The sequence below is a fragment of the Lissotriton vulgaris genome, chromosome 6, assembly GCF_964263255.1.
Source record: "Lissotriton vulgaris chromosome 6, aLisVul1.2, whole genome shotgun sequence".
Taxonomy (NCBI): domain Eukaryota; kingdom Metazoa; phylum Chordata; class Amphibia; order Caudata; family Salamandridae; genus Lissotriton; species Lissotriton vulgaris.
The window spans coordinates 1,699,297,086-1,699,324,488 of NC_141694.1; positions in this window are offsets into that span (position 1 = coordinate 1,699,297,086).

Here is a 27,403-nt window from a genome sequence, read left to right on the forward strand (position 1 = left end):
ACACAACCAACCGTATGGGCTAAGGTCCTTACTAATGTCTTCAATTCAGCTAGTACTAATGGTTTTCCCCCATCCTGGTCGACATCAACCATAATACCGGTGTTTAAAAAAGGCTTGAGATGTGACCCCTCCTGCTACAGACCAATCTCCTTAATCGACTCTGCCGTTAAGATCTTGGGCAGAGTGATTCTCTCAAAACTGGAGGATTGTCTGAAAGACGGAGGGGTTCTCTCTAACCTTCAATATGGGTTCCGTGCTAAAAGAGGTACATTAGATCAATGCCTCAACTTGCAAATGCTCATTAGCAAGTACACCCAGGCGAAGGATGGCATGCTCTATATGGGGTTTATGGACTTGTCATCAGCCTTCGACCTGGTAAATAGGGGGAAACTGTGGGAAATCCTGAAGAACTTGGGAATTGACTCATGCCTAGTGAATTTTTTAGATACCCTCCACCAAGGACTGAAGGCCAACATTCGTGTTAACAGGGAAGGGGGATGCACTCGCTACTTTGACTCTAAGCGGGGTGTAAGGCAAGGGTGTATCTTGGCCCCTCTGCTTTTCACACTTTATATAAATTCCATTGATAAACATTTGGAAAAGGCCACTCAGGATATTCCGCTTGTGGGAAACTCTGCAGTCCCGGTCCTCCTCTATGCCGATGATGCGGTATTGTTGGCACGCACAGGACTGGGGCTGCAGAGACTTTTAGATTCCTTTGGTGGCTTCATGGAATCGTTAGATCTGAGGGTGAACAGTAAGAAGTCCCATGTCATGGTTGTAGGAAAGCGCCCAAAAACATACAGAACACAGCCCTTCTCCTGTAATGGTGTTGTCTTGTCAATTGTCCCCGTATTTACGTACCTTGGCGTAATTTTTGATCTAAAGGGAAGCTGGGCCCCCCAAATTAATGCGAAATGCCTTGCGGTCGCCAGATCATCATCTGCTTTAATGGATTTTGTTAAGCGGTTAGGATCCAGGCCTATGGAGGCACTGTTAACCATTTATATATCGAAATGTATATCTATTGCACTGTATGGGGCCTCACTATGGGGATATTTGCAACAGGAAAAACAGCAAAAAATAGAGAATAAGTTTTTACGGACTCTCTTATCCGTTCCCCAATCAACGCCTGTGTATACTATTCACACTGAGTTGGGACTGAGCTACATTTCCGACCTTATTCACTTAGCCCCTATAACGTGCTGGGTTAAAACCTGGACTAACAAGGAGATCTCATTGAACCATGCCATCCTAAAATATGTAATGGCACTTGATAAAGCAAATAAAATACCCTGGCTATGTTACATAAGAGATGTCTTTGCTAAACTGGGACGTCCAAAACTTTTTCATTCCCCGCATTTGCTGCATAAAAATGATTTGAAGTGGATAAAGACAAACTTTTTGAGGATGGTAGAGCAAGAGCGAGAACAGGTGGAAATGTATAAACCCCTTGTGAGATCTAATTATGTTTTGAAAACTACTCCACACATAGAACCATACCTCAGAATTGTATCTATTCCACAGCATTGACATCTCTTGATCAGATTTAGATTGTGCATTGTTCAATATACTTTGGGTATCTCATGTGTGTGGGGGAAACCGGACCTTACACCTCCTTGTAGCTGTGATAGTGTCTCCCCCCAAAGCCTTTTGCACTTTATTATGTTTTGCCAGCACTTTTCGGATATCAGGAAGCAACATCTACTGCCTATACTTAGAGAAGCAGGATTCACCCAGGTTAAACCAGCACTGATGTTCTTACAAATGTTAAGTACCCCGAGGGTGATGTTTGGGGTTGCCAGCTTCCTTGTGGCTGCTGTTCGTAATAAGAATAAGAGGGTCGCCCTTAGGCAATTGGAGAACTGATTATATCCCTTTCTCAATGAACGGATTATACCCCTCTGCTAATGAATTGTGAGATTTTTTACCTTTTGGATGACCCCATTACCAATACCTGATTTTATGTCTTTTTTATCATGTATAATACTGTGTACTATTTATGATTATATTTTAATGTCTTTTTAATATTCCTGTGTGTAATATAATTGTGTGATCGCTTTTATGATTTTTTATTATTCGAAATAAAGTGCTATTGACTTGACTTGAATGGTTGTATGGATGAATGAGTGCATGTGTCTGGTATTGGTGTGTCGATGGTTTTGAAAATGGTAGTCTGTGTTTTACAGGGGGTGCATCAAAGGTTATATTAGGGTATAAGATGGTGCATCCGATTGTCACATGGATGATGTCATCAGTGATGTCATTTGAGATGTCATCAGTGATGTCATCAGCGATGTCACTGACCATGTCATGAATGATGTAATATGTGACATCATCAGCAGTGCATTGCAGGGGCGCGAGTTATAGTTAGTTCAACTAACTATAACAGCGGAATTTCTATGGTTTTGTATGAGTGAAATGTCCAACTAACTATAACGTCCCTGAAACCTATGTTTTTTTCTGTGAATTTAAAAGGTTTTTTAAATGCTAATTTGTAACCATAACATCCCTGAAACCTATGTTATTTTCAGTGAATTTCCAAGGTTTTTTAAATGCAAATTTCTAACTATAACTTCTGTAAAACCTATGTTTTTTTCAGTGAAATATTTTTTTTATAATTGTATCCATATTTACCCATATATATTTTGGCTTTTGTGAAAAAAATTAATCTGCAATGAGTATATTTCCACATTTATTTATCTGATAATTATGCACTCATGTCAGAAGGACTGACCGTTTTCATTCATTTAAAAAAACACTCAGATGATAAAATATGCACAACCATGACATTAAAATGTGCATGTTTTCTGATACGAGCATATATATTGCTGCTTAAGGCTCTTTACTAAAATTCTTTTATTGTTTTAACCCTTTTACTTTTAGAACCACAGACCTATTGACCTCATCGTCATGATTGACAGCATTTAGAATCTCTAAATAAATAACCCAATTTCCGTTTTTATCCACATTTTAAAATAAATACAGGAGGAAAATAAATAGTTTTCTGCCTGTATTTATCTGTAAAAATCAGTAAAAACGAAAAACAGAGAGCCCTACTTATAATTTAACAATGGTTACAACTTAATTAGCAGTAATTAACACATAAGTGGAGTAAAAGTGTGACGCAGCACCTATAATATCTGACTTCCAACAACAGTGTTCACAGTTCGATTCCCGGATCGAGCAGCATGTTAGCCCACCACTATCTCACTGTAGGCAACACTTTGCTTAATCTTCGCAACACCCCGAGCGCTTTCCGGGGGTAGCTGTATGCTTTACAAATGCTGGCATTTTTTTTAATTTAACAGCATAGTGATGACAAATATTAGCACATATTTTTTTTTCTTCTATTGTGAACGATATATTTTTTTCATGTCTTCTATTTAGATGTTTTTAATCATGAAAATGCAAATGACACAGTTTGCCGGGTAACAGTATTTAAACTCTCCAACGAATGTACATATTACGGACCTTATACGTGTTACTATGGAAATTGAAACCCTAACAGCTTCACGTTTTCTAACTTTTCCCAACACATGCACAAGTTCAACAGTTAAAACGTGAGCACGTGTAAACTATAAAACAGGACATCTAAATAGGCAGAGTTGTTTCTTCCTTCCATAGACTACTCAATAACCAAAAAGTATATAAACCACATCTGTTCTTCGAGTAGTTTCGTTTTTGAGAGTTATTTATCTGGTTCCATTCTGTGATGCAGGTTCCCTTTTCTAGCATCTGATTCTTGTTTTGCAGCAACAAAACATATTCTAGGGTTGTAAGTTGTTTGATTATGGCATAGTAGATATTTTTAATACGTAGCTATTTGTCAACATTTAAACATTTATATCTACAAAAAACTGTTAATGCATATTTTTTATCTTTTTTTCTATAACATCAGCAGCTTGTTTTCAGAAACAGACAGATTACAGCAAATATTGCTCTTTTTCTGGCTCCTTTGACCTTACATATTGTGACTTTCTATAATATAATATTGACACCGTACTTCACTTCAGAAGTGTTGGTGACCCATCGACACAAATCCTAAATATTCATAATTAACATCACCAGCTTCCAGTTGTAAGTCTGTTTTCCCCTGGGGTTCATATACTGTCAATATGTATATTATAATATGAACAGTCATGGTGATCTCAGAGGAGTTCATGACCCGTCGACGCAAAGAATAAAGATATATAAGCAACGTTTACCAGCTTCCGGTTTTTAGTCTGTTTCCCCCTTTTGATAATATACTGTGAATATGTATATAATAATTTTCATTGTCATAATGATCTCAGAGGAGTTTATGACCCGTTGACGGAAAGATCAAACAGTCCCGGAGAAAAGAAGCTCTGCAAATATTCACAGCTCGAAAGTATTTTGTTATTGATCTTCTGTTGCATTCACACCTTTATTTTCCTTTTATTTTTACTGTAACAATGTTGTCACTCGTTATATTGTAATAGGCTGTCCTATTGTTACCGAAGAGGAATTGGAGATTTATTTGCGCCATCTAAAATACAGCTTACTAAGCTTTATAACATACTTGATCAGATATTTTTTCAGTGAGCATCTTTTAAGAAATTGCAGTCTAAAAAAATATAGCTTTCTTACATACTTTCTTACTTTTAACATTTCATACCCCCTACATTTCTGAATGGTATTTTCTAATTTCTATTTCTCTCAGTTGCGGTTTCTATTCACCTTCTCCCTATAGAATATATAAAACCAGTACTGTATATTATAATAGTACTATCTTGTATATTCTTAAATGAGTACGTGATTTATTAGCGGGACAGTGTGTTACCTCTAAGCACTATGACAGAACATTCCCGAATTCCCGAATTCTACAGAATACAAATTTGAAAAATGATAATACATACATTTCTATGTAATATGAAGTCACTTGTGATAAACTGTTTTTTACTTGTTCTTCTGTCCTCAGATGAAGTAGTGCGGGAGTGTTTGTTTTAGCACTTCTTTTCTACTTGATCTAAAAGTAACTGAAGCCCTCTTATATTATCAAGAATATGGGGCTACACTTTTACAAACTATGGCAGACAAGAGGAGGGTGTGGCCACACTTAAGTGATATTTTATGAAATTCAATTTTTATTTGTCACCCCTTTTATACATACAGCGTCAGTTTCTGAAGACAGTTCATTTGTAATTGCTGAATAAAAAATGTTTCAAACGTAGACTGAAATTTTTGATGCGCAACCACACCTCCCGGTCAAAAAAGTAAACTCCACATTATAGGTAAGTAGTGCTCCTGGGAAGTATCCCACCCGCAAACTTAATAAAAAAAAGACCGCAAGACACTGTTATTTTTCCGCCATGATTTGCACACCCCACGGCAATTATATAAATGGTCCTTAAAATATATAAAAACAATTTTTACCTTCACAATCCCTCTCTACCACCTTGTGAGCACTGTACAGGGTTAATATTGTTCCTCCCCTCTACTACTTTGTTTTCCTGTACTCTTTTGGAAGTGCATCACAAAATGGCTGACAACAGTGAACCGTTCCCACCCAATAAGAAGCAAACTTGCACTAAGAACACTTTAGCCAACAAAATGTCCATGTTGTTCCGCAGAGGAGGAGGGAATGGTTGCCAACAATTCTACTTTTAATGCTTCACAGCCAATAAACATTAAGCTTGAGAAGGTCCTACTTGGACACCTTACCCAACGAGATTTCCCTAATACTCCACGAAGGGGGAAGGAATCGCTGACAACACTTCTACTTTCAATAGTTTACAGCCAATCTACATTAAGCTTGGGAAACTCCTCCTTGGAACATGTAAGCCAATCAGATGTTCCTCCTTCTCCGTGGAGGGAAAGTGAATGGCTGGCAACACTTCTACTCTTAATAGTTCGCCACATATCAACATGAAGCTCTGGAAGCTCCTCCTTAGAACATGTCAGCCAATCAGATGTCCCTTCTACCCGAATAGTTCTTAACCAATCAACATTAAGCTCTGGAAGGTTCTCCTTACCACCTGAGCAAATTAGATGTCCTTGCTACTCTGTGGAGGGGAAGTGAATGGCAGGAAACACTTCTACTTCGATGGTTCACTGCCAATGAACACTAAGCTTGCTGTTGGAAGACCTCAGCCAATTAAACGTTAATTTTGTTCCATACACAGATACAGAACACGCCCTCCCACATATTAATACATTTCCTGTAACAAAGTGACTCTATCCGTGATAAAAGTGAACACTGCATAATAAGTAAACATTATTCCACATTATATTAAAGGAAGGCCGCAATACGGCGCATTCTTGTTTTCCCAATATAATTTCCAAAGCCTACTGCAGCCCCCTCCCAACATAAGTGGAGCTCCGGGCTGCAGGGGCCCCAGCGGACCCCGCTATTATTTTTTAAGAAATGCCCCCAGGACAGAGAACACTCCCTACCACATATTAATACATCTTCTGTAACAAAGTGACTCTATCCGTGACAACAGTTAACACTGCATAATAAGTAAACATTATTCCGCATTATATTAAAGGAAAGCCGCAATATGGCGCATTGTTCTTTTCCCTATATAATTTTCCCAGCCTACTGAACTCCCCTCCCAACATAAGTGAAGCCCCAGGACTACGAGGGCCCCAGCGAGCCCCGGGACCAAGTCCACCCAGGCGCCTCATTATACTAAAACGTGAGAACCCAAGAACCCAGCGCGAATTACACCGATTTAAAAATAAATGCTTTTTTTGGCCCTGGCGTCCTTTTGGGACCCCCTTAGCAGGCCTTGTTTTATATCTTTGTTTCTCAGTTTTCTGGTGACTCGCTTCTACCGAGTCACAAGATGGCTGCTAGCACTTCCTGTTTGGAGTCAAGGCAGCCAATCACAGTGAAGTTCGTGCTCGGGACTTAAACTCCGCCCAGATATTGAAACTTTTATTTTTCAATTTTCTCAGCAAATACTGAACGGATTTACACCATTTCCACCATTTAAAAAAAAAGTTTCTTTCTGATCCAAGCACTACCTTTCTGCCACATTTGGGGGTACTTCCGTTCAGTTGTTTTGGCTGTAGCTTTGCACAAAGTTTCCTATGGAAAATTTATGTTTTCACGCCTGTTTTTTTAATTTCTCAGCAACTACTGAACGGATTTACACCATTTAAAATAAAAATCGCTTTCTGAACCAAGCTCTACCTTTCTGCCAAATTTGGGGTAATTCCGTTCAGCAGTTCGGCTGTAGCTCGTTGCAGAATTTCCTATGAAAATTAACATAGGGAAAACGCGTTTTGGGACCCCTCTTTTTTCTCAGCCCCCACTTGACGAATCACCCCCAAACTTTCAGGAAAGGAGCTGACCTGGACAGACTTTTTGTGGGGGAAATTTTAGAAAAGATTTGTCAAACGACGCCAAAGTTATTAGCAAATCAAAAAATGCTTTTCCTATGGAAACTAGGTTGTAACTATAACTACCTACTGACGACTGCCAGTAGGTAATATATATATATATATATATATATATACTTTCTCCACACTTCACCTACCTGAAATGGGATTGATGCATTCTGATCGTTGTTGTCCTTGACAACATCGAGAGCTGCAACAGGTGGGATTACATTGTTTAGGGCGGAGCCTAGTACACTAGAGCACAAAAGGTTGCAGGACTGGAACAATACTACGATGGGAGCCTCCTGTAAACTTGGGCCCTGAGGAAGGCAATATCATGCCGAAATGCATTCGACATTTGCATCAGAATAAAGAAGCTTCCATACTGTCCCCCCTTGTGGCCTCTACTCTTTCGGAAGGGGGAGGGTGTTGTCATATTTTCTGCGTTTGCCAGTAACGCAGTTTGAAGGCCCCCGCATCGCAAGGTTGGTCCGGACTTTGCTGGTGTTGTTTCGGTAACTGTTGGTGTTTCCAAGGGACTGGATTGGCCTGGGCCCGCCACGAGAACTGGAAGCAGACAGTGTGGTTGTGAGGAGATTCCGCCTCACACTGGGTGGCAAGTATTCACATTGCTGCCCCTGCAGAGGATGTTCCTATACATTGGGGCTGAAGCGGTGTGGGGACGTAAGGAGGCGCTAAATTCTAATGACAAGCAGGAAAATTAAGGCTGCCTACACCATCGAAGTCCTGTATTCCGCCCGACCAGCCGGTTTTACACTTTCTCCACACTTCACCCACCTGAAAGCGGAGTGATGCATTCTGGTCATTGCAGTCCGTGACAACATCGAGAGCTGCAACAGGTGGGATTACATCATTTGGGGCGGAGCCTAGTTCACTAGAACACAAAAGGGTGCAGGACTGGAACATTACTACGATGGGAACCTCCTGTAAACTTGGGTGGTGAGGAAGGCAATATCATGCCGAAATGCATTTGCCATTTGTATCAGAATAAAGAAGCTTCCATACTGTCCCCCTTTGTGGCCTCTACTCTTTCGGAAGGAGGAGGGGATTTGTTTTATATATATATATATATATATATATATATATATATATATATATATATATATATATATATATATATATATACCACAAGAGGCCCATTACTGGAGCAGGAGCATTTAATCTCAGGCAAGCAGCGCAAAAGGACATCTCCATTTTCCTTACGCGTTTCAGCATCTTGCTGCCTTGCTCACAGGTGGAGACAATGAATTGCAAAGTGCATATGTGCGTGCTTGAAAACTTCAAAAGTCTGACTAGGTACCTCTATATGCATGTACACAACCAGTGTGCTTTAAGACAGCTTGTCTGCCCATGTATCTGCAATTGTAATGCAAATTATGAAATACCAACTCTGGATTGTATGGGTACAGAATGTGCAACTGCATGATCCACAATACGAAAAGGGGTGACCATTTAGAAAAGTATTGCCTCCATACAGGTGAGACATTAGTGCTGTTCCATTCAGTCTATTTTACTTGTAAACATCAAAATTATTTAAATCGGTCATCAGAACTCCTTTCAGAGTGCCAGGGTGCAAGTAGGAGCTACTGAGCCCAATCGTGGTGGTTGAGGCTTTTCACTCCCAATGTCCCTGGGCCTGAGCTGCAATAGGTCCTGAGCAACTGGGCGCAGCACCCCTTCAGCACTTGACTCTCAGTGGAAGCACGGGTCAAGCAGTCCAAGGCTTCTTGTGTGGAGGAAGATACAGGAGGTGAACACAGACTTACAACTCAAAGTACATTTAAGTAGCAGCAATAAATGATTGTCAAGTAAAACAATTTCTTTCATGGAAAACATAGCATTTTTATATACTCACAAAGTGGAATAGGACATACACAAATAATGCACACAGTCCCTTGAGATTGGAACTCTAGTGTTCAATAGGCAGTTCAACAGGCAGGTCCCTGAGTCCCTATTTCTTCTTACTAGTGGTATTGGTTATTCCCCATTCACTATCTGAAACATTTCGGTTCAGCCCGATCAGTGGTCTGAGTCTCAGGAGCCCCATTCCAACTCTGATAAAAGTAAAAAGTGTTCCAGTGCACGAAGCACTGTGCAGCAGCAGCCCTGTGACCAGTTGTCTCCACTGCTGTGAGGGTGGTGTGACCAGAATCTCCACATGGAGCAGTAGCCACCGCTGTTGGTGAGTAGTACTCGGGGCTTGGCCGGGGCATCAGATTGGCGCCCATGGCATCTTCTCTAGTGAGATGGTAGGTTCCTCTGATCCTTCCCATAGGTGGGCCGTGGAGGATAGGTTGCTCTGGTTCTGAATCTCGAGTGCTCACTGGTCACAGCGGTGGCCTATCCGCACAGTTTTATCTCATAGTGTACAATGGCCCTTGTCCTTTCTGGTGACCCCCACCTGGCATATGGGGTCACTGACCTTACTCTGCACACTGGCTATGGCCTGATCAGTATGGCAGTAATATTCGCGGTGGTAGGAACCTAGCATATGGGGTTGCCAACTTCACTCCACACACAGGCTGCAGCCCAATCAGCATGGCAGTAATCTTCATGGCATCACCCCACCAGGCATAGGTGGATGCTGACTTCACTCCTCACACAGACTTCAGCCTGATCGACACTGCTGACCACAGGTAACTTCATTGTAGTGTCCTCTAGCATACAGGCTTACCTATTGCACCTGCACATGTGTGATAACCTGATCGGTGCTGCATTCATCTCCTCAAAACTCACCAGGATCCCCCACTGGAAATCACTCTCTCCAGAACTGGGTTCTTCTTTACAGGGCACACTGGACTTGGCAAGCAGGCGAGTATGGGGTCTTCTAGGTTTCAGAAGCTGGTGGTCTTGGATGTCCCTGGTTGATGTCCCCTCTAGAAGCTTGGAGACAGGCAAGGCCTTGTCCTGGTAATAGGCAGAAGTCTCGCAGGCCTTCTCATCCTTGCACAGCCCTGCTTGCAGCTTGACAGCTGAACATTTTGGAGGTCTCACACTTCGCTTCTTATCGTCCATTTCTTGACACCAAATGTGATTTAAAGCCTTTGATGTTTGGTTGGGGCTTTTCTTACTATTGAAGTGGTCATTCCTCTACCTTGCCCTTTATCCAAAAAGCAGTCTGTCACAGCAGGAGTGACTCCAATTCTGAAAGCCCCAAAACACAGGCCATCGGAGTGACTAGAGGTTCACACCTGTATGTCAGCCAAAGTGATGTGTGCATCAAAACATTACCCCAGGACCCCAAGCCACACACTTGAGCTCTTATCTGCCCTACCTCCTTCCTTTGATATGCCCAGGCACCTTTTCAGTGACCTCTCTTTAAATTATAGAATACCCTTCGAAGTGTACAAAAGATCCTAGCTCATCTTCCTCCAGTGTGTGTCCCACCCAGCTCAATGGAATGTAGCAATCCATAAAACTGTCTGGGGGAATCCTCTATCTCCTCATGCTCCTCCAGTGAGGACTGTGTTTCCAAAAATGCAAACCAGAATTTTCCATATATTGTACCATTGACAGGCACACATGTATCTAGCACATTCATAAACCACACATGTGCTGTACTGCTGTATATACTAACTTGGTGTAGGCCAAGGGTGAGTTAAGCACACAGCTGTAGAACTTTACATGAGTGAGCAAGTAGGCCTCACTCTAGTGACGCTGTACAAAAGCTCTGTTCATTTCTACTGATCATGACATGGTATGTATGCTGTCACTACCGCGCTCGTGCTACTTAACTTCGGGCAAAGGCAGTATCATTTTGGAGCAGTGAGGGTGGCGCTTTGGGCCCTCCTCCTTGTCCAACAAGACCGCAATCTGAGAGAGAGGCCCACGTCGTGGTGCACACACTTGATCAGTGTTCACCCAGGACAACACAAAATAGGCAGCAGGGATCCAGACATCGTTGCAGCTGTGGCAGTCAGGGCATGGGTGCACGTCCAGCACCATGCAAAAAGCTTTTCCATCCCAACATCTGTAAACATAATAAAAAGGAGCCTCAAGTTAGGCTGTACTTTTACATCTATGAGGTCTTTCTCGTGGCCTTCCAAGTACTTCCAAATAAAATCATATTTTATACGGTTGCATTCAGCTTCAACGAAAGAATAAAAAAAATATAAAATAAACATTGCAAGATAGAAGTGTTTAAATCTCAAAAAGGCGCGGGAAACACATGTGTGCACGCTGCCCGATTTGGAGCATTTCCTCCATTTAGTAGAAACAAAGTTATCCAAATATGCCCACTGCTTCCAAACAATCACAAGGCCGTTTATTTCATTCGAAAGAAATGTACCAGTGTATCTCCAGCTATATATAACGTACGTACTGAAACGCCTGGCATTTAGATTATAAATCTAATTTTAAAATAGTTGATGGGAACGTATATAAAATACCATGCGTATTACCATTGTCTAAGTGAAAGGAAAAAGATGCATCGAAGACATTTCCCGAGTCTGCAATTACACATTCCATAGCTCAGATTCCTTGAAGGCTCACGGGGCTAAAGAAGGGCGCTATTCCAAGGAGGAATGAAAGGAAACTTAAAGTGCAACCCTCTATTCTAGGGCGTAAAGAACAGCAAATTCATCTGCTTTGTCAGATCTGATCTCCTCAGCGCCACTGAGGAGATAGCTGTGAACTGACAGAATGTGTTTATTACCCAGGCAGCAGGGAGACAACATCGAATGGATCAAGGCCCTTTTAAGCAAGATACAGCTGTCCCTGCGACCCCTTTAATCCTAGCCATTGGGCTTTGGCAACGCTCAGCTCGCCAGAGGATTGCTGCGCCTCTCTATGAACAATGGCTTAAATCGAGGCTTACAGAGGCTAAGGGCCCTCTTCTCACATGACAACACCCTTTAGCCTGATGAATAGAAAGCAGATGAGTAAAATTGGCCTCGTGAAAAAAACATATCTGTTTAAATTGCATCAGTCTAAAACCCCTGGTGGGAGAGAAGTAATCCTATTGCATTAAATATCATTGCTGAAAAAAGTTACCGATTTTCCCTTCCTTGCAATGAATACCCAGAAATCCTATGCACATAATTTGGAAAATACAGACTGAGACATGCCTCAGTTGAACACACTGGATAGAGAATTAGGAATCGATAATATGTTTTAGTTGTTGTTTATTGGGCATGCGTTCTTTATTTGTGATTGTTTTGACCAACCATATCCAAATTCTGCTATTAACTGGATCTGCCCTAACATTCAGCATGTGCTGGAATTATTACCTTGTTTGTGGATGCTGTAATAGGCTGGACATTTGTTGAGAGGCTTATGCTTCTACTGGGGTGTACAGATTAGTCCAGATCAGGATGTATTCTTCTAAGGAGAGCCTGATGCCCTCTTTTAGAAATAGCTGTAAAAAATGTGATTTTTCCTTAGTAGGAAAATTAGCAGTGGCACCCACAGCCTATGCGTAAATTGAGTGGAATTAAGACCTTTGCACTTAAGGAGAATCTCTAAGATCTAGCAAAACCCTCCCCTTCATGGCAAAAGTCGCGGAGCAGACCGTCAACGCACAGCTAACCAAGTTCATCGAAGACAACTCCATCCTCGACCCCCCCAATCCGGATTCCGCAGCAACCACAGCACAGCGACTACCCTACTCGCTGCCAGAGACAACATATGCACCCTCCTCAACCAAGATCACACCGCAGCTGTGATCCTACTTGGTCAGCAGCCTACAACACTGTCTCCCACCACACACTCACTGCCAGACTACACAATGCTGGCATACAAGGAAACGCCCTGGACTGGAGCCACTCGTTCCTCACTGGCAGAAGCTAAAGAATAAGACTGCCACCTTTCCTCTCCGCACCCACAAAAATCAACTGCGGAGTACCCCAGGGATCATCACTCAGCCCAACTCTCTTCAACATTTACATGGCCCCCCTCGCAGCCATCATCAGAATGCACGGCCTCAGCATAGTATCCTACGTAAGGGTGGGCGGACATTTCCTTTCCAGCAATCAGAATGTGCAAAAATTTGCACCTTCCGCAAAGAAGGCGGAAAAACGGGGCAAATTTCCGCATATGCACGGACGGAACGGAAGTTGGCCGCCCACCCGCCGTCTGCTTCCCACCCACCTTATTAAATTAGATTTAAAGGGTAAAATAATAACTTAAATAAAACTTACCTGATTGCGCCATAAACTACCCCCATCGTGGCTTCATCTTGTAAACTGCTCTGGTTCCCGCGCAAAATGGAAATATTGCGGGGAGGCACAGAGATTGGTTCAATCTCCGTGCGTCTCCACGATAGTTTATTCGGGGGTTTCCGCCGACCCCTAATCCTACGCCGACAACACTCAAATCATTCTCTCCTCTCTCCAAGGACCCCACCACCACCAGACTCAACTTCCAGGAAGGAATGTAGGACGTTGAATCCTGGATGAACAACAGCTGCCTGGAGCTTAACACAGAGAAGACAGAAGTCCTCATTCTCGGAACCACCCCATAATCATGGAACAACTCCTGCTGTCCTACCGCACTCGGCAGCCCACCGACCCCCACGGACCACACCAGAAACCTCTGCATCGTACTCAACACCTCCCTCTCCATGAACAAGCAGGTCAACACCGTCACATCAAGCTGTTTCAACACCCTCCGCATCCTCTGCAAGACCTTGAAGGAAGACAGTCACCCATGTACTCATCACCAGCAGACTGTACTATAGAAACGCACTATACGCGAGCATGACAAGTCCCTACTCCAAAAACTCCAGACGATACAGAATACCGCCGTAAGATTCGTCCTTGGCATCCCCCGGCACAAACACATCAGCCAGCACCTTCGAACACTCCACTGGCTCCTAGTGGGGAAAATAATTACCTTCAAAATCCTCACCCACACCTACAAATGCCTGCTCAACACCGGACCCAAATACCTCAATGACATAATCAACTTCCACGTACCCAAAAGGAGCCTCAGACCTTCCAACCCTGCACTGGATGAACCCCCACACATCCGCAGAGCCAGAACAGGTTGAAGATCCTACTCTCACATTGCAGCCAAAACCTGGAACAAGCTCTTGGCAGACATCAGACTCACCCTCTACCTGAACACCTTCAGGAAGGCCCTCAAGACCTGGCTCTTCGGCTAACGGAGCTGCGAATTCCACCCCCCCCCCCGCCCTCAGCGCCTTGAGACCCTCACTTTTGAGTTGAGCACTTAATAAATCCCTGATTGATTGATTTATTGATTGAAAGTTGTTATTTCAAATGATGAGATTAGTCCTTCTACAACTCCCCTAAAGCCCCTATCATGAAATCTATAGTGATTTTTTATTCTGCGTCGAATGTAGGCCTAAGACTCTGCAGTTATGTGACTGTTAGTGTTACCCCATCTATTTGTCTTTTTTGAACTTGTAAATAGTTTGCATAAGTTGAGCTTATATTTGGTTTGCCTTTGGCTCATGGAGGTTTGTTAATGTCAGTCAGACATTTATCAGATTCAGTGGAAATTCAAATGAAGTATGTCCAATTAGGACCTAAATATTTGCGGTTTATCTTTCTCTCTATTTTGGATCATTTAGGCACCATCAAGTCTAGTCACAAATATTTTGTCTTTCTGGATATTGTTGTTCCTTTAACTCACTAACTTCTCTTATTGTCCCTGGTCTCCTAGTAGCTGTCAACAGTCTCTTTCATCTGGTCTTAGTCTTTGGCCAACCTTCTTCTATTAATGCCCAATTCTTAGATGTACTTATGATTTCTGTCTCAGATTAAGCTGATTTGCTTTCAGAGGTAGAGCTTTCTCTGCCAGCATCACTCTACTGTTCAAATGTAACTGTTCCAGGAAGAATTGATTAAATTCTTCATCAGTTTTCACTTTCTCTGAGAATGTGTAGTTTTAAGTTAGAGTCTGGAGTGTCAGTCATGACTGGAATAGAGGTACTGTCATTCTGCCTTCATTGCTGTTGGTGTTCTGCTCTGGGGGATTGAGAATTCTCAGATTGGTCTTCCTCACCCTCTTTGGAAGCCTCAGAATCTTCGAATCTAGGTTGACTCGTGGAGTTAGTGAATGTGGCTCTGGTTCTTCCCTTTCTTTTCTTAGCCTCTTGGTACGGGAGGTAGGTATCCAGTTCGGCAGTCCAGCACACTTAATAGCAGTGCTGGTAACCAAGATCACCTGATATGGGTCTCTCCTCCAAGCACAACATGCAAACGTGCCTCTTCATGTGGACCCATACACCGAAGCTCAGGTCATGGCATGGAATCTCTCACCCGGCTGGAGTAGCACCATCGACCTGATGAGAGATAGAACATACCACATCAGCCAATCCCTTGCAGTATTCAAGAACCAGTTCTTCTGTGATATTCACAAGAGCAGCATCTGGAACAGAGGGAATTCTTATGGCTTTCCCCATTAACACCTCACAAGGAGATAGTCCTCTTCCCTTGCAAGGCATGCTTTGAATGCTCATCAGCACAAGAGGCCAAAGGCCATTTGAGAGAGGTTGACGCATATCTTTTGTCCAGTTTCACCTTAATGGTCCCGTTTGGTCATTCTACAATGTTGGAAGCTTCTGGCTGTACTTACAATGGAATCTTTGACATATCCTGAACGTTGTACATAGCAACTGCGTGACTTCATTCTTAAAATGGCTTCCATGATCTGATTCAAGATGAACGGGCATTCCAAAACACAGGATCAACTCCCACAGTGGTAGTTATATTATATGTCTTGGTGGGATGTGCCTCCCCCAAACGAGAGAACAGGCATACAATCACTAGAATATACCATAGCTGATTACAGCAGGCTGATTACATTGGGTATCTCCACAAAGTTAATCTGGAGACTGATGAAGGGACAATCAGACTTCCCTATATGAATCATGCTCACTACCACCTTTTTGTCCATGTTTTGCTTTTGGCAAATCACATAGTGGTGGCACAAATTCTCTGCAATTGCAATAAAGTGTTAATTATGCCAATATTGTCTGGAAGTCATCACCGTCCGATCTTGTCCCACATGTGTTAGTCCGCACATGTGTCCCACCATAGCTGGTAACATAGAATCTGTAAGCAGAGGCTTTCCATCACTGGATACACAGATATCACTAGCATCCTTCAAACATCCTATTCTTTCCCATGTTGCCTTTTCAATCTACGGTGCGGTAAGCTCCGGTTCCCACAGCTCACTGAAAGTCTCCTTCATATCTATGTGAAAGGTGCTGTACTCAAGAGTGCAGTACCAGGCCATTTTGACTCCATAGTGGTTGCCTCTAGTGGCAAAGCCATTGCCATTCTTGTGTGCAGAATACTTCACTATGGCAGTTTTCTTTGGTAATTGAAGTACGTCCAATAGATTTGAGATGTACAACCTATTCTTGACGGGATTAGCAAAAGTCGCAAATTCTCTCTGTGACCACAACTGAGCACAGTCATGCACAATGCTAAATCTGTAATGACTATCTGTGTAAATGGAAAGTTGTGAGCCTGCTGAAGTGCAATAGGCACTGATACGGTCAATCAGATATACTACTTGTGCAAAGGTTGCATGGCACATGTAGGATGCTTCTAGAACCCTGCTCACGGTACATACAGCATATGCAGCTTTCAAAATGCCATGTCTGTCTCTCAAACCAGAGCCATCAATGAACATGGAATGGTTAGACGGGGACATTCAGTATGTTTGGTCTCAGATTTGTGCATAACTTGGTGGCCCTTATGGAATCTTAATCAAACTAGTGTTCTTTGTCTTAATCTGAGATGGGCTACAAAGAAGCAGGATTTAGGGCGTTGCACCTTCTTATAAAAGTATTGTCTGCAGCTAAAATAGTTATCTCATAGAGGGTTAAGCAGCTGTTGGTCAAATGCTGCGTACGAGTCATGAGAATTTCACAGGAATGTGGCCCCATGACAATGCACGGGTCACCCATCACAGTCCCCTCGGTTAGCTGAATACTTAGACTGACAGCTGCAACCGCTTTGAGACAACCAGGTAATGCTGCAGCAACTGGTCAAAGGTTGCCAAAAAATAGGCAACTGTTTATTTGGCCTCCCCATGCGTCTGTGTAATCATGGAGAAAGCACACCCATCATGCTCATGACAAAAAAGTATGAACTCCTTGGTGGAGTCTGGCATTCCAAGAATGTGTTTCCTACAAAGCAGGCATTTGAGTTTCTGTGAGGCTTACATGCTCTCATCATCCCTTGGTATCAGGTTATTGACATAAGTGTGCGTCAGCCTCAGCAAAGGCTTTGCCACGAGTGATCCATTGTCGGAAGAAGCCAACCATGCCCTAATACATTCATACTTCTCTCTGTATGGTCAGAAATTTCATTTTAAGAGCAGTTGTAATTTTATTTGTGGGACACGCTTCGGACTCCCTTCTCAATTTGATGTCTCAGATACATGACTTCTTTTTTGACAATACTAACAAGGGGAAACATTGTGCCCATTCTCAACTAAATGATTGAGTAGGGAAATAGTGTCTTGACTACAAGCTTCTTTTGTCATTGATGCAAGAGTAGGTCATCAATGTATTGATTAAGGGTCAAAATCATGTCTGGGTATAGTTCACATAGATTTGCTACGCGGAACTCCGCAAAGTTACAAAAAAACTCAGTGAAGTTCCGCGAGTGGCGGAGTGCAGTGCGAACTGCAGTTTGTGATGGTATTCTTGCCGCTCGGGGAGAAATTCTACCCGAGCGGCAGCTCGCACTTGCGAACTTACTGTTCACGATCATCAACTTACCGTTTGCAAGCGGGAAAAAAATGAGCTGCACATCGTGAAGCAGAGTTTTCTGCATCCCTCATCACTCAATCAGGAGTATAGCGGCATTCCCTCTTCCAATGACCATTTTTGTTGCAAATGTGACAGGGCATAACCTTCTTTAAAGCACTGATACTGTTTCCTGACATACTTCCCATTCCTTTCATATTTCCTCCTTACAACATGGAGACTCCGTGCATGTGTAATCCTATGATGGGATCAAGGTCTAGCCTTGGGCTAGGTGGCATCAGTCCCTCCATTCCTCCATTTTGCGCTAGCTTGGTTTGGCCATCATGAATTTCTCCTTCAGTCCTTTTCATTTAGCTTCTAAATTATCGCTGCAATATTTTGCATACTGCAGGATTTCATCTATAGGCTTGCATTGCCATCAGAGAACACCTTGTACGATCTGATTGCTAATCATGGATGAATTAAGTGACCCACTTAAGGTCACCCGGGTCACCACAGACCTCCTCTCAGCCTTACGTACCAAATGAAGAGTCGGTAAGACAGTGGAGAATACAAACTAATAACTGTTTATTTGTATACACTCAGAGTAGAGCCCCATCTGTACAGTCACTAGGAGTGCTACAGAAGGAACTCACTACAGCAAGCATAAAGATACATTATGCATGTTTCATAACTTGGCAAAGACATGCCCATAGTGGAATTATCCAGGCAGATGCAGCTGAACAGCAAAGTACAAAAAGAAGGTTTCAGGTCTCGTATCTTGCACAACCTAGCACAGTCCAAGGTCGTTTCACCCTGGGCCCGCCACCAGACAATTGGGAGAAGGCCTCTATCTACTGAGAAACCTATGCGCTGACATGAACAGTTCACTCATTACTAAAACAGAACTTAACATTTCAGAAACAAAACTTAGCAGTGGGTATTTCTCAGAACTGGACGAGATCAGTTTAGAACAGACTAAAATGGCACCTGCAAAAAAATGGCGTAGCGAATGCTAACTAAAACATAACATTGCATAAGCATTTATGGGCCCAATCCAACATGAGTTTGAACTGGGGTGGCCGAGTGGGCTAAAGAACGGTGATGGATTAATCCCAGATCTGTTGACTGAGTGTGAGTGTTTGATTGGTTCATGCTCCGTCCATCACCACCCCCTTTTGTACCGCTTTGTTCGCCATAAATTGGCAGGGTATGCTCAGACGTGAGTCCCTTGCTCACTTTGCCACTGGCTTCAAGCAAGCCTGGCTGAAGACGGCTGCAATGCCATAAACTGGTCCTAGGAAGCTTGTTTCCGGGCCAGGGAAGGCATGGCTTGGCAGTTCGGGCTGGACTGTTCCCATGAGGCACAGGGTCAGACTGATTTGCATATGGCCATCTCTGAACTGGGGTGGCAGAGTGGGCTAAAGAACGGTGATGGATTAAATCTAAGATCTGTTGACTGGATGTGAGTGTTTGATTGGTTCAGATGCTCTGTCCATCACCACCCCCTTTTGTACCGCTTTGTTCACCATAAGTTGGCAAGGTATGCTCAGACGTGAGTCCCTTGCTCACTTTGCTACTGGATACAAGCAAGCCTGGCTGAAGACGGCTGCAATGCCAGAAACCGGTCCTCGGAAGCTTGTTTCCGGTCCAGGGAAGGCATGGCTTGGCAGTTCGGGCTGGACTGTTCCCATGAGGCACAGGGTCAGACTGATTTGCATATAGCCATGTCTGAACTGGGGTGGCAGAGTGGGCTAAAGAACAGTGATGGATTAAACCCAGATCTTTTGACTGGGTGTGAGTGTTTGATTGATTCAGATGCTCCGTCCATCACCACCCCCTTTTGTACAGATATTTTCCCCAGCATTCTCTCTTACTTGCTGAGGTGTAATTGAAGTTGCAATAGCCCCCATAGATGATCATCTCAAATATAGCGGTTCTAGCGAGAGACGACTCACCGTCAGGGCAATTTCATGTTCAAGAACATTGGTTGCTCTTATAATGAAGTTATCCAGAATTCCTGTAACACCCCCCCCGACCCCCCCCTTTCTCCCAAATCCATATTGGGTTGTCATGAGATCCCACTGTTATGTATGGCCACTTTCAGCAGAGAGTCACTAATATGCTTACAGTTATTTTGATGTTACTAAGGTGGCCCAGCCCAGCCTCCTCCTGCCGTGGATGCCTGCAGATGGCCCCGCCCTTGTCCCAGGCTTTTCCCGACGGATCCCTCGTGCGTCCCGCGACGCGGGAGATCTCGCAATGTTTTATGCGCCACCGGGCGCGTGATTGTGTGGGCGTGAGCAGCAGGGGCTTGTGGGAAACAAAGTTTCCCCCACTCGGCGGCCACGCAGGATGGCAACAGCAGCGGCAGCGGGGGGAAGCCAGCAGCACAACCAGAGAGCAGGGCAACAAAATAAGTTCAGGTACATCCAAAGTTTTGGTCCCAAAAGCGGCGAGCGAGCACCAATTCAAACAGCACATCCAAATCCTCTGACAGGACCTTTTGAAATTGCCACCATTTGCTCTATCTGAGTATACCATTTTTCAGGATTCACATTCATTCTAGGGAAGTAATTTATGAAATAGAAGAGGTCTTTCTGAAACCAGGGGACATGTACTTGACACCCCTTGATGGAGGTCCTTCCCTGGACCTCCATCAAGGGGTATTCCTTTACTAATCCTTCAGTGACTTCTCCTTCATCATTCACTACAGAATGTATTTCCATTTCACTTTTGACCTTTCTTTATTAGACCACAACTCCCTAAATTTCTTCACATCACTCCACTCCTTGATGCTCTTGATCAATTCCCTAGCATGCGTCTTCAATTCCCTAAGTTTTAACAATCTCAATTCCCTGTCGCCCATCATCATCCTGATGTTCTTTTGCAATTTCTTTTTTGGATGTAGATCAAATCCACATTCATCTGCATCTTTCTCCATTTGTGGGTACAGTTCACATGCCACCTTTGCAGCTTCCTTACTCATGAAAAAGAATTCATTCTCATTGTAATGTCTTATAAATCCAACCCTATGTTACCCTTTATGGTCTCTTCAAACTCAGTTTTAAGTTGGGCAATAGTAAGTCTCTGAGCAGTGTTCCTTGTGGTTCAAGTTATTTGTGGAGTCGCAATAGTCAGACTACCTCTTCCAATAGGAGTTCCTAAGGCTTCTCCTTGCAAAGGGCTTGAATCTAAGGTCCTGGATATATCTACAGATTTCAGAGAGACTCTCAGAAGGGTATTACTCTGTGGCATGCTAGCAACTGTTGCAATGGGGCAGATATTTTGGTTATCTGATGATTGGGACTTTCCCAACGCAACAGGTGTTGAGGTCTGGACAGGGCGTGAGACAGTAATCTCAGTATAACTTGGAGGCATTCTAGCTTCCAGAGGGGTCATGATGTCCACTCCATTCTCAGCACCTTCCTCAGCTTTAGCACCCAGTGCTGCATTGTATGGGGGTGGTCTTAGTCTGAGGAGTTCTCCTATGAAGGCATCCTCTTCCTCCCTCCACTTCTGTCTCATCCCTAGGTTTCTTTTTATAAATAGGCTTTTCCTCTCTATAAACACACTCTCCCTCAATTGAAAAGCTCCAATTGTTTCAATCACTTCCTTCCTCTAGCTCTTCATCATCTCACAATTGTGTGTGCTTATCCATGAATAAGCCTTATTGCGGACTTTTAATGCAAATTTCTTTCTCCTCTTTTCATTTGCATCCCGTTCCCAAAGATTCAGGGCATGAAATTGTGTGGTTGTAGGCGGGAGTTTTAGGTCGTATATTCTTGTTTGCAAGCTTTCTATTCTCAGTATGTTGAAAGTGTCACTTAAGAGGAACCGTAATTCCCCTTCTTTCGATTTATATTGGCTGAGCCACATGCACATGTGTAACCCTCTATTTGTGGCCATTTCTGTAGCTGATAAGCCTTCAGGCCTAAAATTCTCTTCATTATTTACATCTTTCTGCATTTTCAAAAAGGGATTTCCCATTCAGTAAATATTTTCGACCACTCAATCTTACACACTCACCACTCAGTAGAGTTCATGATTCATCCGCCAATATCAGCACGTTTCAGTCAAAAGCACATTTTGTTGAACTTCAGTGGTGGTCAGATCCTCTTAGGACCACCCCAAGCACAGTTATTGGCAAAAAAACAATCCCAACCAAAGGCACTGCAAAGCATTATGGGAGGAGATTAGCAGTGGGCAGTGATTATTATAGTATCTAATATCAAAACAATTCTGCAAAGAGCTGCAGTTCACCTAGTCATTACTAGATGTCCCTCACATGTCAAATGCAAAGCATTAAAATTATTCTTACATCAAGCTGCAGTTCCACTAGTCGTTACTAGATGTCCCTCACAAGTCAAATGCAAAACCATTGAAACCCTTTCATCAAGCATTAGCATTTGAATTGTGAGGGACATCTAGTAACCACCAGTTGAACTGCAGCTCTTTGTAGAATTATTTTGATATTGGATACTATATAATATTCACTGCCAACTGCTAATCTCATCCCATAATGCTTTGCAGGGCCTTTGGTAGGGGATTTTTTTTGCCAATAACTGTGTTTGGGGTGGTCCTACGAGGATGGGACCACCACCAAATCATTCAATAAGATGTGATTTTTTGTTTTCAAGGCTTCTGCTTGGTACTCCCCCTAGGTTAGGGAGGATACCAAAATCATCACCTCTCTCACTGCTTGCTAATTTTTCAGTTTCACTTTTGTGAAAGTATTATATGTACTTTAGCATATAAAGGTAAAGATATTTATGTTATCTTAACTGGCACTGTACAGGATACCATTTGTAATTATTTTTCAATGTTTTCACAGTGCAGACATGTTCACAGTGTCAACAGCTGTGCTGCTACACAAACTACACCCAGGCCTAACGCATAGGTTTCCTCATTTATAGATTTAGTACAATGTTATAGAATAGATAACAGAACAAGATTCAAGTATGCTGGGGCTGATTCCCAGAACAAACTTAAGACAAAATCCTAAACGTACTACCATTTACTCCTATTGGTATTCACAGAAGGTGCTTACTCATTTTGGTATTTACAAAAGGCACTTACTCATTGATGAGTAAGTGCCTTCTGTGAATACCAAAGTGAGTAAGTGCACTTACTCATTTTGGTATTCACAGAAGGCACTTACTCATTAATGAGTAAGTGCCTTCTGTGAATACCAAAATGAGTAAGTGCCTTCTGTGAATATCAAAATGGTAGTAAGTTTAGAATTTGGTCTTAAGTTAGTTCTGTGAATCGGGCCCATACAGATTAAGGAATGTCTCATGAGTTTACCTGCTGTGCCCTTCAAGTTAGTCAAAATTCCAATTTTGGAAATAATCGGACGAGGGGACTGTAGGATTAGGGATATATTTAACATCTTAATTGAAACCATCCCAGACATGTTAAAAAAACTACAGCAACAAGGGGAGCGAAGGTAGGGGATGGTGATGCTGACCTAGATATGTCAATTCCAATGTAGATGAAGATGATGTTGTTCCCACCCTACAGATGCAGGGACTTCTGCTACGGTGGGTGACTATACTCTGGCTGAGTGTGTCAATAGAGGAGAACAGAGATGAGTCAGCAAACCAAAAATGTGCATGTGCAACTTGTCTCAAATTTCCCCACTGCTTCTACATGCAAACAGTAATGCTAAGTGCAGCTGCCGCCAGTGCAGCAACGAGCATTGGAGCGTTGAGGGGGGCATGGCAGTGGGGGTGTGGGTGGGAATTCAACAGATAGAATAGGGAAAATTACATTAAAAAAAGATAGCCACTTACCTTGCACTCCGTGTTTTATTTATTTCTTTATTTTATTTTCCTTATTCCTTTGTCTGTCTATTCCCCCCACCTCTCTTACCTGCCCTTGCTGAAGCTGGCTAAGTGGAAGGGGCAACTTGCCTATTGCTATTTACCAGTGTTAGGTATATACGCCAGCAGTGCTGGGCCTCTGTTTTTGATAGTGGAAATGGGATTTGCCATTTCCATCACAAAGTATTCTAGGACTTGTAGTGCAGCGTACAGAAGGAGTCACATGAGGCTCCAACTCTCTATGCTTTTTACACATACTTGGGACAACTTCCAAAGTCTCAATTGTGGTGCAACTCAGACAGATATTTCATATCCGCATTCTTGTCATCACATTTACCTGGTACCACACTGTGGACATCACTCACAGGCAGGCAAAGGAGCATATGGGGTGAATGGTGTGGAGGACATACTCCTCTAGTGGGGTGAGACAGTGGCGGGGATTGGATTGTACTCCTTGGAGAACTCTGGCCACCTCAATCCTGGCTCACTTCTCCTTGAACAAACCCTTTTAATTCTTAATCTAATCTAGGGCCAGTATACCTAACTATCTGGCACCTAGTGAGTTAGATTCACGTTTTATTTGCAGTAGGGGACCCCCAGAATAAAGTGGATTCCGGTACCCTCTACTACATTTTAAATCACCCCCCAGGCTACATACTACATCACCCGCACACCCGCACTTCTCCAAAAGGCAGTTGGATCAAAAGATCTCCACCAAAGAGCCCCTCTTTGAGGTGAGCCCATCTGGGATTGCACCAGCTCCCCGACGAGGAGCAACGCAGATGATGAAGTATGACACCTGTGAGGGTGTGTGAGGCAAATACATCCAACAAAATGGATGCCCTAAGGTGTCACATTTTCACCTTCGGTCTCGTCAGATACACATACTCCCTTCTATAAGGAACAGTCCAGCACCCTTTACTGTTGACCCATACACTTCTCCTTCGCCTGCCTCTTCTCGTCCTGCTACTTCCTCTTTATGTCATTTACAGTGCGGATATCCCCCCCCCAATGTTGACTGCAGTAGCCTAATGCTGCCATAGGGCTACCTTCTGTGTGCCACTGGTGCTGTAAGGGGGAAACCATGGAGCCATTTGTGGTTCCTCACAATGAACTCCAAGATCATGGTGTCTCCTCAGTATAAATTGTCTTTCCCCTCTGGTCTAGCATTTTTTGAAATAAGGCCAAACCTGAGCCTTGTACGTGTGGTGCTTATATGTGGCTTGTAGTGCAGGTCTCAATTTGGGAAAAAAGCAATAGCAAACATATATTTAACACATTAAACTTTTAAGGTGCAGTAATGGATAGCCCACAAATTGATATATGGAAAAATATATATTTATTTTTATTCTATTTCATTCTCTTCAGTATTTTTTGTTTCTTTTCTATTATGGTTGCAATATTTCAACTCATAAAATGCATTTTCTTATTATTATTTACATTTCACTATTACATTCATAATTCTAAAAAAAAAAAAAACTAAAACGGATACATTTGATGATGGCTAGCGGCAGAATAGAGACTACGCGTGTTTCGGCACTGCTGCCTTCATCAGGAAACCGTCTTTTAGCATAACTATAAAAAGAAGAAGAATATAATAACACCAATTAGTCAATATATACAGGACTTTTACGCACCTAAAAGTGAAAAATACCTTAAGTTTATAAAAGAGTATATACATGATATCTTATCTATATGAATACAATATACTTTTTGCATTCATTATGCACGGCAAGAACCTCATTTTTGCTTATATTTTCATTTTAAACATGTAATTCAGTGATTGATATTACCAAAATTTGTCCTATTTAGGACTACATATGAGTTGGAAGAACATAATGAAAAAGTACATAAAACGTGAATACATAAATTGTTACTATCAAAAATATAAACATATATTTACAAGTGACTTCAGTTGTTTTACCATACTAGCATTCTTGAAGATAGGAAACAGGAGTGATAGACAAAGAAAAAATAGGAAAAGAAAGAAGAGGGGGAGAGAAGAGGAGAGAGCAAGAAAGAAAAAGAGAGAAAACAGAGAAATAAAGAAAAAAGAAGAGAATAAAAAGAAAGGGGGAGAGTAAAGAAAAGAAAAAGAAAATTGATAAGTCAAAAAGAAAAAGAGAGACTCAGATGATTTTCTTAATGGATAGTACAAAACAAACCAAATGATCTAAAGGTGTGAAGCAAAATAGTTAAAAAGGTACTGCTTCATATTGTACTTTTCATATTTTGATGTGGACTGTAAACTCTCATTACCTATTCTAGCTAGACATGACAAGCATATTATTCTATTATGTCATTTTCTAGAACTATCAAGTGGCCTATATCATGTCCTTGACACTTATATTTAGCACACATACAGTTGATATACTTACTTTTTCTCGAATAGATCAAGCGTTTTGACTATCTGTACATATAGGGTCCTACGTCTCATAAGATGGTACGTGAATCAATTCTATTTTCTGCACTTAAAAGGAATTTTATGGGAGAGCAGCATCTTTGTTATTATCTAATTTTATATTTTATAATAATCATAATTATATTATAAACATTCAGCCTATACTTACATAAATCAAAAGATGTGTCAACTGAATAATTACATTTTCTTATATTTCCATCGACCCAATTTTTTTTTTAAACTTCTTTGGTCAACCTTGACAGTATTTGGCCATTAGTTTCTGCAAGACATGATTTTTATATATACTTTAAAGGAAGGTTCAACCTAGTTATTTCCATATTCATTGTATAAAATTAATTTGACCTTTCTTACTTGAAATTGTTGGATAAGTGAATGCGCTGCATCTGTTATTGTATGGCGCGACCGCTGTATCTTAATCATTAATTTCGGAAAATTCAGTTCTCTTGCAAATTATCTAATGGGGAGAGAGCACCATATGTAACAGATTTAGACTGCTGTATTCAACGTGGTTGGCGTATCATTTTCAATTCATATAAAGCAATCCATCCGTTTGAAAGGCACAATACATGTTCTGTTGTTTATAGAGTTCACCTGGGGATTTTCACTGTTTTATAGGGCAAAGTAAGCATCTGTAATTGATTAAAACAAATGCATTATTAAATGTTTATGTCGAAAATGCTGAATCATTAACTATACATTTTAAGCATGGAATTTATTTTACAGCCTCCCAGTTCCTGGCTTACCGATAGATGGGATATATTGTTTTTTTCCCCCTCGATGTTATCTACATTTTTTGCGGTCAGCTGTAGTATCTGGAAAGCAGTTAAATCAAAAAAGGAGAATCTTTAAAAAAAGTCTTTCGCGGGTCAAATGTCGTTAGAGATCTCTCTCATATATTCAATAAGGGCACTATTTTATATCCTCCCATTGCCAGACTTATCGGTAAATGTTAGCAGGCTCCGCGTTTATCTAAGAGTGAAAACGCCATCATTGAGTGTCCTCAATCCGGCGTTTCTTTATCTATAGCACACGCAATCACGTGTTCGCAATTTCATAGACATAGAAAGTGGATTTGCTTAAATAGGCGCCATCTTTAGGTGGCTAATATTTAATACG